General features: G+C 33.4%; 1 long non-coding RNA gene across 1 annotated transcript; it reads left to right on the top strand.

Annotated features, from left to right (window-relative positions):
• Positions 1-1239: 1239 nt before the first annotated feature.
• LOC149794483 (uncharacterized) lies at positions 1240-9359 on the top strand. The gene is made up of 3 exons (XR_016422634.1): positions 1240-1407; positions 3157-3207; positions 9309-9359. It is a non-coding gene; the product is annotated as an uncharacterized LOC149794483 (long non-coding RNA).
• Positions 9360-11361: the final 2002 nt, after the last annotated feature.

The raw sequence follows: 11361 nt of genomic DNA, 5'->3' as shown, positions 1-11361 counted from the left end.
CATAATCACATGCTATGCATTAATGTGTTATGTTTGTCTTATAAATGAGTAAAACGCAGAAGCTGCTTCACTCTCAACAGGTGCTCGTGCTGTACGGATGCATACGAGGTCTTATCAAACATCCAATCAGTAGGACTCACCTACTCAGTGTGACAAGCTCATCTATGCGCAGAATGAAAAAGAAGAAACCCACAGGTACCTCCGAATGGCTTAACAATGGTGTGACCAAAATTGCGATCACAGCATAATATGTTCACGTAGATTTCATCTATATATAATATATATTGAAATTAAATGGAGTAGTCTTATCCGGCCTATATTGGAACACTGGAATGAAGTTTGGAATATATAAACAAAAATACAAAGAAAACACAGATAAAGAAATCTTAAAATGAGTCAGTCGGAACTCGGACTGGTGCGAGGAAAGTGGCATCGATTGAGGCACTTTGGGTCTGATATGCTTGAATCCAGGTGAAAGAAACACAAACGTATCCCCTTTTTAAACAATCTTAATCGTAACTTAAATCTTTGCTTTAGTTTGTCTATGGTGCTCTTTAGTTTCGAATGACAAAGTATGTAACATCAAAGTTTTTAAATAAATACGGCTTGATATTGTCTTGACATTAATTAATATATTTATCTGATATTCTAAATGGAACACTCGTCAACTGAAACCTACCGATTGTGTTCAATTAACAATTTTAAAACAAAACTGAGAAATAATAATTAATAATTTTAGATAGATAGATAGATAGATAGATAGATAGCACCATAATTCTTACAATTTTAAAAGGAAAAATAAAAATGTATATTAATCAGTTTTGAACAGTTCCATTTTTCAAAGAGATATTTGGTACATATTCTAACTAACATTAGCTTTCTAACTATGTATATACATTGATTGCAAAGCTGCTGGATATATATAAAATATACCAAGAAACCTCTACATACGATATCATTACAGATGAAACGCTGTAGTGGTATTTAACTATGCATGGATGGGCGGTTGCAACAAAATGAAAATATGATATTTATAATAGTTTCAATTTGTTTGTAAATTACATCGGGCAAAATATATTTCAATCTAAATCTTCAATATCGAAATGTGTTCACTTCCTCTGACGTAGGTTCTCAAAAAATACTTGCTGATAAAGTTGCGTCACGTGATATGACGCCACCTTGCGACTATTTAGGACAGTATATTATGTCTGTATTAAGGTAGCTGGATGCGAAGTGACTTCATCATCAGACGCGTGCTATTTTTCCTCACTCCTTGTCAATTGACATTCGTATGACAAAACGCTTGTAAGTATTTGCACTGGTGTGTGTGATATAAAAGCTACAAGAAAATGAACAAGAGACTGGTCTTTTACTGCTGTTTGGTGCAGCTGAACATCGTTATAACAGGTATGATTATTTCTTTTTACTACCCCAGTAGTGGCACATTTAAAAAGCTGATTTACACACAAACATTGTTAGACTTGTAGAACATTTGAAGCAGTCTAGATGTAGCTGACAATATGCCCCTAAGGTAGTTTTGTTCGCTGCAATATGATAACAATGGATCTGAAGCAACACGTTTTATCAACAAAATGATGGTTTAATTCTTCTTTCTGTTCTATAAGATATAAAGCGAACAAATCAACAATTGTACTTGTAGTTTCTATTTCCTAGAACCTTTCAGCTCAAATACATCACTTTTAATAAACCTTGACGTCACCCAACTGTGGTTTAGACGCTGAGCTAACAAAGTGATTTGTTTTAAAATTATTACCTATATTTGGTTATTACAGTGAAACATACATTTATTCCTCACATTTTTCCCATTGGAAGTTCAATTTACTCCAAATTTGAGGTATTGTTGATGCAGTCTTCTTTATTTGGAAGATTAAAGAGTGCATAATGATATCCAGCCTAAAATAATTATATTTGCATCTTTTCTGAGTTGCATATGGTTGATTACGGTGTTGTTGTTTTTTTAAATGTATACGATCATAATGCAACGTATATTTGAAGCAATTATGAATATATGCTTAACATTAATCACATATTTGTGTGCATTTTTTTATGTTGCTCGTCGTGGCGCCATTTATCTTTTACTGAATGATGACATCACAGTTTCTTCCTTATGACAGTTCCTTGTCTCCGACTATTTAGAATACGTCTCTTTTATAAGAGTAAGATATGGCTTGTTTCATTACTGACATGATACTCTTTTTGGATTTATACAACTTATAACGTGTATTCGGCAAATCTTGATGGATCATTGTAAGTAACCTAAATTTTAGTAATCGTTTCTGACAGTGTTAAACTTTACGACATATGCAAACGGAAACTCTTGATGTTTAACTTTTCTTGTGTTAAACAAACAAAGGGTAGAAATTACGTTGATAATCAAAAGAGAACCTTTCACCTAATCGATAGTCAAAAAGTAATATAATTCCTGGGAGTTCACCATTAACATTTTTAACTTCATATTATCTTTATTCAGCATTTTGTTTATTAATTAATTTAAACTGGTTTTAGTCCTCATTATCCATTAATTGCAATTAATACATTATATAATTCTAAATAGGCTATATATATATTCATTAACTTTAAAGTCATTTGATGCAATTACATTAATTGCTTTATGATTTTGTTTATTTGTGCTCTTGTGTCTATATTATTTAAATCTCTTCTTAATCTTTCCGCATTTTAAGATCATTTGTCAATACGTATTTGAACCACACCACTATTATTACCTTCTTTATCTCTAGCTCGTTGTTATTTTTCAAAATTACTTTATACTGTCTTTGTGCATTAGTATTATTCTAATGATTAGATTGAAAACATATAAAGTCCAAGTCGCTTGTATAAATCCAATCTTGGTTCCACCAACATCTGTTTGCTTTTGTTTTAACTATCTGTTTGGTTATATTCTTTTTTAAACGTCAGTCAGATAGTTCTTCCTTAAATATAGCTATTCTTCTTTAATATCCAGATATCAGTTAGAGCCGAAACTATGGAGCTGAAGAACCACCAAAGGGGGATAATAATGGTCATGCTCGATTACAAAAATGATTACAAATTGGCTTAAAGTATCAGTTGAAACTACACAGTTATTTCAGTCATAAACGTATCATACCGTAGAGTATATTTAACCTTATGTTTCAGCGACGGAGTTTGGTAGCGTAATATTACCAGATACTACGCCGATCACCACAGGTAAGCTCAACTTTAAAAAAAAAAATAGTTCTTTATGGATCACTTGTGCCAATATGTATGTTATAAAATTGTTTACAATGCTTATTGTAATAAATGCCTTGCTTGTTCGCTATTGATACTGCAATAATTTGTATTCATATATTTATCATCAACGCAGAAACAATGATGCTGACGTAATACTTCTTTTTTAGATTTTCATTTACATATACAGCGTTACGTTGTGTTTGAATCGCATTTACGCCCTATAATTTCACCAACTTTTTCAATTACGTCAGTGTCATTTTAGTCCAGACATGATACGAATAAAACTTTTGATTCGGACAACTTAAAGTTCGTAACAGCTATTTGTGAATACACAGTGAAATATTGTACTTCATCCCGTACAATAAGACGGTTCAAACCCGTATATTAAACACACCTGTGCACAAAATGTAGTATTAGAGTAAGTCAACATTGAATAATGCGATACGCAGTAGTATGTCTTGGATATTTGACACAAAGGTTGATGATTTGATAGGGATGAGAATTGGTTTATCTAAATTAACGGACATATTTGTAAATTGTTGTGCCGGAAAGGGCGAAAGGTGGATAACTGGAATTATTATTCCTGTTCTATGCAGGCCAGCAATGAAACAACGTTTTTTTTTTTTTGTTTCTTTTTTCTTTTTCCCTTTCTTTTACATTTAAGTAATGATGAATATATTATGGAGAACCATGGAGTTCTCATTTAATGCAATTAATGAGGGTCCGTCACAACATAAACGGGTGGACCGGCAAGTGCCACGCAATGGCGGTTAGTTAGTAACAAAGGACACTGTAGCAGTGGAGCAAGACAGCTGAGAAAATGTCTAATTGCTCTCGTTTCCAAGACAAAAGATAACTAAACACGTACGAACTGAACAGCCAATGCATCCTTGTCTTTGAAACGATAAATAATGATGTTGAGAATATAGATGTAATTTTCAGACTCCTATTATGATGCATTCATTGAATAATTTTATTGTTCGTCTCTCATTCTTGGACGGTTCTTCATGCAAGATTAAGATGCAACACAGTGCCTAAAGTCAGTTGTACACTTTATAGACATCAAATCAATATTATTCATTTGCGTGATAATTAAACTCAATGATGCGATAGGTACAATATAAAACAAGATTGTATTTTTTATACGTAACCGGAAATTGATGATTAATTTGGTTCAGCCTTTCTCAACTGTGTTTAAAGTAGAGAAAATGTGTTGCATAAATCAATTGACGGGAAAATCAAAGAACATAAACCAGTTGAAACACTATCAAACAAGTATCAGTGGAATAAAAGAGACAGCTTCAAGATCCGATTTAGCTGAATAAATGATAATTCCTTCTAAAGACATTTTCAAACTGCGGAGGTGTGTTGCACTCTTGGTTATGCCCAGTTTGAATGTTTTAAGACGTTTACACGTGATTAAACAAATCATACGATTTAATAATGTTATTACGTTGACCTAATGCAAGACATATATACAGGGACCGTGACTAACAAATTGTGAATCTAATTGTTTAATTCGAAAGAAATAGATCGTAATCTTGTTTTCAACGATACACACAGCTGCTTCAACCTGGTTTTAACGAGATGTGAAAAACGCATTAAAATATAATGAATAGTCTAAATAACGCGTTTAGTACATTGTTTTAAATAAAGGTATTCGGCTATTACGTTATGTTCAAATTATCACACTGAGGTAAATTCTCAGCAGGAGACCAATATGATACGCAATCTAGTCCACTAGGGCTGTTGTTGTAGCTAGCTATATTTTGTATCCCACCCTCTTAAATAGAATAACCGAATGGATATAAGCTGGTCGATTTTGATCGTTCAACATTGCCCTTGCATATATAAAGTTTGCCCCAGAAATAAATGATGTTCCTTTATTGGACTAGGTGAAGTTTAAATGACTGATTTTTAATCAGATCAGCCCTTACATTTGCTTAGGCTGTTGATAATAATCAAACAATCCTTGGTAGATAACGGTCTTTCTTTAATCCTGTTGTTGTTGCTGCTGTCGTTGAGTTTAACGCCATTTTTCAGCACCCGGGAAAACACTAGAAAGAACCACCGACCCAATACAACCTACTTTCAAGCTTTCTCATATACCCACATTGGCCGAATGCGAGATTCAACCCCACGCCGACAGAGGTGAGATGGCAGCGATCCGGAACGCTCGGCCACTCTCAGCTCCCCAGGTCTGTCAACTTGGATATCATCAAACACAGATTTTATTTTGTGTCGGCTCAGTCAATCGAAGTTTCGGACCATTTGATGGCTATTACAACTTGGAGCGACTACCACCAACTAATTCATGAATTAAACTGCAGGTATCTGCATATGTAATCCATTCTTTTCAGTTTAAAACAAAGAGAATAAAATTCTGATCGTATTTCCAATTATGTTTGCTCTTGAAATTAATAATAATATATTTGAGAATAAACACGCTTGTTGATTCACAATCCATTCAATGTAGGATTATGAAAATATGAATAGTTATTTCGTAGAACTAAAACTTTCTGTCAGGCTAATTAGGATTACTAAGTAAGGAATACATTTAAATTGCTTATTATATTTATTGCTTATTTCCTGATGCGTCTGCAATGCTCGTTTGAAAAGCTCATTTCCTCGACTGCGTCGATTGCGTTCATTAATCATGGCTTCATCTCCGATATTATCTTGCAGAGGAAGCAATAAATTAAGCATAATATAGGAGGGATATTACGCATACGAAATATGTATTTAAACTCTTATCCCACCATCTCATTACACAAAACATTTGACCAATGAATCTTAATGCAGACGTTCTCTTTATTCTCTTTGGACAAACACAGTTAGTTACAAAACTGTTGAAGTTACAAATTCTATGCCAAACATAAGGGTGTATCAGCTGGTTCCAACAGGACAAAACGTATTAAGAGGACTTGAAACTACATAAAATAGTCATTATCTAGATGAAGCATATTACAGAGGTATATTTTGTCGTAGCCTGAAATATATCTAGGAAGTGAAGCCCCAAGTTATTGTATACCTTTCTCTGTCTTTATGTAAGTCTTTCATTCTTTCTCTCTCTGTCTGTCTCTGTGTCTCTCTCTATCTCTATCGGTATCACTCTCTCTCTCTCTCTCTCTCTCTCTCTCGCTGTCATGCACAGACCTGCACCCTTTATTTTTTCGGAGAATAATCATTCTCAGCATGTTGGTACTTTTCATAGACTTGCGAGATTTCCTTATATGCTCACATTAAAATTTAGCCACGTGTAACAAGTAATTCAGGCGACAAATATAATATGTACAATTAATACTTGTGTTAAAGTTATAATACTGACTAAAATAATTGTTAAAATATTTTTAAACTGAGACAGACTAAAAAAAAATACACATCAAAGGAAATCACCGGCTGTGACATCAATATGCATTATATTAGTGTGGGGTGTTAATTGTTTCAACTTTGACAGAATCAAAGAACACATTTCATTAAATAAAATCGTTAAGTGCGAAATTGAGTTCATAAACTTTTAGCAGATGTTTACTAAAAAAATTTCATTTTGATACATTTTTACAATCTGAAATATATGTCGTAGTTGTCTCTGTGTAACATGTTGGAGAGTTATAATAATTCGCCTATCTTGATTATAACTAGCAATGCAAAAAACCCAAGGTTCTGGTACCACTCTCTATATTTCTCCTTCCCCATGGATACACATTGATTAACCTTCAGTGTCATTAATAAAATGCGGGTTGCAAAGAATAGTAAGATTTTCATATTTACAGCAGTTGCGAATAATAACGCTTCTTAAAATACTAGTAATGTTCTTGTTCGTTCAACATGCATATAATGTAGTTAAAAAATCTAACCGAGATAGAATCAAAGAAGGTAGATGCTTTATAGAAAATCGTTGACTGCATAACTATGTTCATACATATGCAACAGACTTTACTTAATTACATTCCAGTTTAATAGCTTTGAAAATATGAATTGTGTTTAGCTTTAAATAGGCTAAACATGTTGCAGAGTTATAATTCGTCTCCCATCCGGTTTATAACTAATAATCCAAGACCATCATTGATTGTGAAATCGAGAGCATATGTACGCATTAGACTGGCATGTACATACTGTATGCTACATTTTAATAGCCTTTACAATCGGAAATCTGTTTCATCGTTCAGCAGACGAAAAGCAGCATAATATATGATATTATATTAAGAATTCTAGCCTATGTTGGTAAATTCTGAATAGTTTATCATAGTTATAATATCTGATTATATTAAACTGTTGCACACCTGTGCTTAACTCTGTCCCTTATTTTGAAACTCAGAATCAAACATATTGACGCCACAGACTTGACTTTGTTTAGTCCGCAGTTACAATACGGAAATAATGTCAGAATTCGGACAAAATCAGGACAGTAAATAACGCTTATATATTAAAATCAGAGACAATTAAGAAAGAATCATTAGTAGCAAAGAGGAAGAATTCCTCAGTTTGCAACATATTTTGTTATAAGAGACACAGTGAAAGAAATGTGGGTGTTAAATACAAATATGTACAAGAAGTGTAAAGTTAAGCAATACCCTTTTGATGACAACGATAATTCGCTTTTCTGTGGTATCCTTCCGAAATCAACGACAATGGCATTATATCCATGTACTTCAGAATGGTTAACAACTGCACAGGCTGCATAAACTGTGGCAAGCGCTCAAATTGTATTAATGGTGTTACACAAGAAAACATTATCTAACTGGTACTTGGAATAAATTCTTTTTGAATTTACGTGATCATTTAATTTTAGTCCTCTCATTTATTTACCATCTCATTCTTTATTTACGCACTCATCACTCTATTCATACACAAAACACGTCCAAGCACAGATACATAGAAGCTGTAAAAACGCGTCTCACACATATCATATGTACTAATTTTGAAGTGAACAAGCCTTGCATAGCAGGTGGCCAAGAAATCGTGCATCTATGCGTTATGTTCAAGTTATTGTATTCTTTCCTGTTCTTATTAAGAATCTGTACAATCTTCAAAAGCAAATTGGAATCAGAAACATACTAGAGTACGAGCAAACAATGAAAGGTAGATAGAAAGATGAGAACTTGTTTTGGTTTGAAGGGATCACCCTTTCCTCTACTAGTATTACAGCTACTGATATTATTAATCATCATTTCTCTTCTTTTTCTTCTTCTTCTTCTTCTTCTTCTTCTTCTTCTTATTATTATTATTATTATTATTATTATTATTATTATTATTATCATTATTATTGTGATTATTGTAATACATTTGGAGTATTTGCATTTGTTTATAGTGCTTCGTTTTAAGAAATACATCAGTAAGAGCCAACGTCACGGAGAGTTAATGAGATTCCATGATGCCATGGTTTACTTTTGGTGAATTCAGGTCAAAGCCTCATGAGTGTCCCTGATACTCCATAGTCCGCCTTAAAATCTGGATATGTACATTGATAGTGTGACTCCAAGTGCAGCTTTTCAGATTGGAGACTGGTATACTACACAGTGGAATAAACGAAGAGGGACTGCTCCATCTTCCGTAATACGAGACACTATTATATCAGAAGATGACATGCAAGAGATAGGTTGCGTGTCATGATTCAGACCAATAGGGTTTAATAACTTAGCATAGCATCTAAGAAAAACAGTTGTAATTCTCATAATATGGAACATTTAATTTCTTTAAATTTTATATACAGCATTTTGCTGATTGAATTGTTTAAGGAAAACACTTGGAATCTACATTCATCAAAGCGGATATTGCCCATATTGTAACTAAACAAAGTAAGGCCGTGCTCAGAATCCTTGTATTGATATTATCCTAGAAAGCAGCACAATCTTCGTGACTCGCAGAATAAAACCGTGACAACTGTATGCAGAGGGGAGCATATGAACATCTATAAACTACCAGTAAAAATAACCACCACTATGACAACGCCTTAGTTATCGTCGATGGAGAAATATACCTTCTTTACGTCTAAAATAGGAATCAAATATCATCTCAAACGCGGTATTTCAATCATGACTTTATAACACCTTTTTATATTTGTCCTTACTTTTCAGCGACTGCGTCAAGTAGCAGTATATCGCCTGACTTCACATCTAAGAGCGCAAGTAAGCTAAATGTTAACAATTTATGGTTGCTTGCAGTAATGTCATTGTTTAAAATGTAATTATATTTGAACAAATGTGATTCATAGAAAACTGATTTACTTTGACCAGTCTTTAACTAGAATTTCCCTAACGCTGTCATACTTTGTTCACATTTCCTTATATTCAATGCAGCAATAACTTCCGTGACAGTAGTACTTCTTTCTCCGCTGATACATGGAAGTGTTAGATGTTTAGCTAATTAGTAGGATGCCTGCTTGTTGTCTTTTGGCTTTTCTATCATAAAAATGTCATACATTATTTTATAGTTGTGCTCATCTGCAGCCTCTGCAACAAGTAGCACCATTTCGCGAGAAACAACTACAACCACAAGTAAGCTATTGACATTTTGTGATATTGCACGTTATTGATACCGTGTTTTACATTTGATTAAATTTGAACAGATACCCATTATCTCGAATGATTTGCTTCCTTTAAAGTCCTTGAATCAGACATATTTTTTCTGATACTTTCATTTCCAATGTTGTAGTAGCCACGATTTCAATACTGCTTCATCCCCTACTAATGCATGAAATATTATATATATTTTTTTCTTTTCTATTGCTTGTTGTCTGTGTTATGTAGTGTTGTGTTTTGCTGATTTCTCATCTTAAGAATTACTCATCGTTTTGGTGGTTAATAAGTCTGATCCTTCCTTGTGCGGCCAATAGTTATTCATTTAAATCTCCATTCAATTAATTTTAGGTCTTGTTCTTTATAAATCATTCCTTACTTAGTTATGTTGTTTAGGTTTGAAAATATTATCGCATTTATTCAATACTAACTTGAACGTTTTTATAAGTATATCAATATATGTTTATTCTTATTATGTTTGAAGAAACAAAACCAATTTCGATAATGGCAATGTGGGCCTAAAAAGTAGAAATTTGTTAAAATAACATTGCACTAACCTTACTTTCAGACTATGGGTTGTTTGAGTGAAAAGACTATAGATCGTTAGATTCACAAATTTCTAGCATCACACCTGTTGTTCACACAGCCTCTAAACGAAGATAAAGCCTTTTCGGGTTACACGTGCAAACATTCCCTGCATTCTTGTCCATAGCCTACGTTGAAAAGAAGGGCATATAGTTAGATCTGCATTACGTCCGCTGTTTTGATACAAGGGAGAGAGGGACGCAGTAAAAGCGAGACAGAACGAGAAGAAGAGAAAAAGATTACCAATTTTTCTCTCTCTGTTGAGCAGGAACGTGAAACAGTGTTGTAGTCATTGGAGACATTGAAAGCGCTCCGTCTGATTAGGGAGTTATAATAGAAGATTCGGTGGAAGAGAATGTTTGCCATTCGTGATTGAGGCCGAAAGCGTTTATTACTATGATATTGACTCTCTGTGGATCATAAGGCCATTACCACCGTGTAGTAAATATACGTTCGTCACAGGATGGAATTCGTGTCCATTTACACAATTGCATCCCTTTATCAATTTCATAATTTTCATTATCTCTGTAAGTCAAATCAAAACATTTAAAATATTCATTTTATAATTTCCGTTATATAGTACATACAAGTAGTGAATAATAACAGTGATTCTTTACCTACAAACACACACTCTACTATCTCCTGGATTTTCTAATTATCAAGTAGGCTAAACTATATGATGCATTTTGGGATCAAACGACATAATTTCGGCAAATTCCTCTGTGGATTGGGTTCCAATAAAATATAAAGACTCAGACATTGCATTTTCTTTATTTTATTTATCATCCTTCTCAGACAAGCATAGCACTATCTTGTAGATTTAAAGTGATTCTATTCTTTGTAGTAGATCTGTTTTCAGAGTACCCATTCCTGACCATCCACACCATTACATTACTACCCGCATTTCATAATGTTAATTATAGCATTAGGTATAATAAAACAATCGATATACTGAGTTATATTTTCCGATACACTGTATACAAATGTATTGAATAATATCAGTGACATCTTATGTTTCAGTGGCGAG

Source organism: Sinohyriopsis cumingii, chromosome 8, assembly GCF_028554795.1.
Source record: "Sinohyriopsis cumingii isolate HCF-2022 chromosome 8, ASM2855479v2, whole genome shotgun sequence".
In the NCBI taxonomy this organism is placed as follows: domain Eukaryota; kingdom Metazoa; phylum Mollusca; class Bivalvia; order Unionida; family Unionidae; genus Sinohyriopsis; species Sinohyriopsis cumingii.
The sequence above is the reverse complement of the archived record's forward strand: the minus strand, read 5'-3'. Positions and strand labels throughout refer to the sequence as shown.